The sequence below is a fragment of the Numida meleagris genome, chromosome 11 (assembly GCF_002078875.1).
Source record: "Numida meleagris isolate 19003 breed g44 Domestic line chromosome 11, NumMel1.0, whole genome shotgun sequence".
In the NCBI taxonomy this organism is placed as follows: Eukaryota; Metazoa; Chordata; class Aves; order Galliformes; family Numididae; genus Numida; species Numida meleagris.
The window spans coordinates 18353277-18356356 of record NC_034419.1 but is presented as its reverse complement, the minus strand read 5'-3'; positions in this window follow the sequence as shown (position 1 = coordinate 18356356).

Below are 3080 nucleotides of genomic sequence, written 5' to 3'. Positions count from 1 at the left end.
AGCTAGAGTACTGAATACCATACTTGAATGAGAGACTTGCTCTTCAGGGCACAGGGATAGTTTATTATTGGGCAATCATGTGGAAGTAACACTGCAAATGTTTAGTTGGGTATGAGATACCTGCTCTTACATAGCATTTCTATACGGTTAGCCAAGTGAAAGATAACGATGGTTCCTTCCTATGCTGCTTTATAGCAGCCAGGCTCGACCTCTGGTTCTGAGCAAACTGGGGGTGTTTTTGTCTGTAGTGAATGGTAGATGCAAATATATTTTGAAGGCAATTAGGCAAAGAGAATATTTTTATTTTTGCTTACAACAAACTGCAAGCACAGAATTGCTAGGACAAGGTTGAAGGTTATTTGCTAAGATTATATGCCACATGTCATTAATCTCTTACCCACTGTTTTTTTCTTTTATTAGCAGAATTTAAAATTTCCAGGAGAACTGCAGAGAGCTCTAAGGGGATAGATTACAAGGCTGAAAATACATGTCACTAGTGGCTGTATGTGCATAATATGTGGCACTAACAGGGTCTTGTGGCTGTTGAGCTGTTCTCAGGGAACCTGCATGTTTCTGCCAGAGCCCCAGCAACATCAGCTCCCATGAAATACTACAGATCAGCGCATCCAGAAGTGTATGACTGTCATAAGGCCATTTTCTCTCGCTGTTCTTTAACAGCATTGCACTATAACGATAACAAATGACATAAAACTGCCAAATAGGTCTGCAGGGAAGAACAGGCACATAATTTCCCCAGTGGCAAGGAACACATCAGATATTGCTTCCCTTCCCGTACGCCGACCCGTTGGACAGGAGGCTCAGGTGAAAGCTTGTTGTTACCAAGTGTTTGTGGCACGGCTGCACAAGTGCTGCAGGAAGGGGCTTTCTCTGCAGCATCTGACACCTGCTCAATAATTACTTTCTCAAGACAATTTTATGATGTCGTGCACGTTGGAAGCTGTAATTTTGCTGTCAAGCTTGTCCTCACTGCGTCCCTTTCTCTGGAAAAAGTACAGTGAATCTTCAGTGTGAAAGAGATCTCAGTTTTAATTCATCATCTCTGTTATAATGGTAGAGGCAGTTTTAAGGTTAGAATAGCATATAGACAAGATGGTAATTATTGCTCTTAAGCTTTTCGGAAGGAGAAGGCAAGAGGAGATTTTGCATTAACATAAATACGGGAGAAGGTGACACACAAACGCTTCCAGCATGCTGCTTCTCCGTGACCAAAGGACACTTGCCTGATCCCAACACAGAACTATCACGTGATTAAAAATGTGAGATCTCATGAACATATCAAAGATTGTGTGTAGCACAAGTACTTGATTTAAATGCTTAATTAACAGCTTCATTCAGCTTTACATCAAAATGCAAGTCGGCAAGGCATGTATCTGAGAGAGAGACTGAGGGTTTTGCACCCAAACACTCTTAGTAAAACTACGCTGACTTGTTCACTTTCAGACCGTTGGCTGAAGGGGAGAGAGAAGTCTGAAGCTGTCTGTCTGCAGTTTCGGGTGAGTGCTGAATTTTTCTTGTTTAGATAAATCAGTGAGTTTAAAAAAAAAAACAAAAAAACAAAAAAAAAACTTCAACCCCAAAATCCAGGCACATCCATTGTTGTAACAATTAACTTTTACTCACTAAGAACATTTGGCATGTAAAAACATTTAAAAGGTTGCACATCGATAAGTGGTCATAAAGCGTAGAAAACTCTGTGCTTGCTGATCAGGTATCCAGTGTAACTGCAACCACACGCTCCACCAGAACCCCCCCTGCTGTGACTGTGCGCAGTCCTGCTGAGAACTCCAGTGGATTCAGAAAAGACAACGTACAAAGCTTCTGTAGGTTCAACTGTCAGGTATGCGTTTATGTTACACCCAGTGCACGCACAAACACCAATGCTTGCTGAGGTCTTCCACTTTAACACACTAATTTGGTGAAATACTCAGAGTACTAGTTGACTTTAGACCTGGTGAAACTACAGTCCCGTATTGGACCCAAACTTATTACAGTCTGGTTAGGTTTAGCTATCTTAATTTCTGCATTTGAAGGAACATAAATCCCGTTCAGATTTTTTTTTTAAAGGTGTATGCCAGGATTTGGTGGTTTTCTTTCAGTTTGGGAGCACTGAGTTGGTTTTTGTCCTAACTGATCGTAATGACAGCTAAATGTCAGCTTCATTTGCATTTCAGCTCAGAATATAAACAGAAAAGTATACAAAAAGAAAAGGTTTTTTTTATACACTGATTTTTTTTTTTTGCTGTGTACCTTATGCCAAACAGTTTTGATTCTGCATGTAACTTACAGTCTAAAATCCAGACCTAATTTTCTAATTATTTTCAGTATTTTGCATCCAGTGCAGGGAAAACACTATTAAAATAAATGCATAAAAAACAACAACAGAAAAACAACCCTACAACTTAGTTGAAATGTAATCCCATCAAGAAAAAAACACAATATTTTTCTATGATATTTTGGATATATTTTATGTCAAAACATGATCACCAGTCAAACTAGTGACATCTAAACCCAATACATTATTGTGACTTCTAAAATCAGAAGGAAACTAAAGTTGTTATAGCTCTGCCTTCATTAAACACCATGAGGTGGTGGTTTAAGCGCAACAAAACTCTAGTGTTCTTCAAAAGTGTCTACTAAAGATAATAAAAAGAACAATTAACATTTAGTCTGTTACACTAAAAACCTGGATGTACTTATTTCTATTGCCTGTTAGCTCTACCTAAGCCTCTTCAACTACTACAAAAAGAAAAAAGATAACTCATTGTCCAAAGTCAAAAACATTCAAATCAGTTGATACAACATTACAGTACAGTCAACTAACATCCTTCAAGGTCTCCTTTCCTCAGTTTGAGTCCTCAGACCAGCATTACAAAACTAGTTCAATGCAGTTTCAAAACTGTATGTTAGCTTTGCAAGATACTGTACTCTACTGATGGCTTCAGAAGAATGGGGTTGTGCTACTTTTGAATCACAGGGTAACCCCAGCCTCTCATTAATTTTATTCAGCACTGTAGTTAGAACAGCATTAAGTTTAGCACAATAACTAAAAAAAAAAAAAA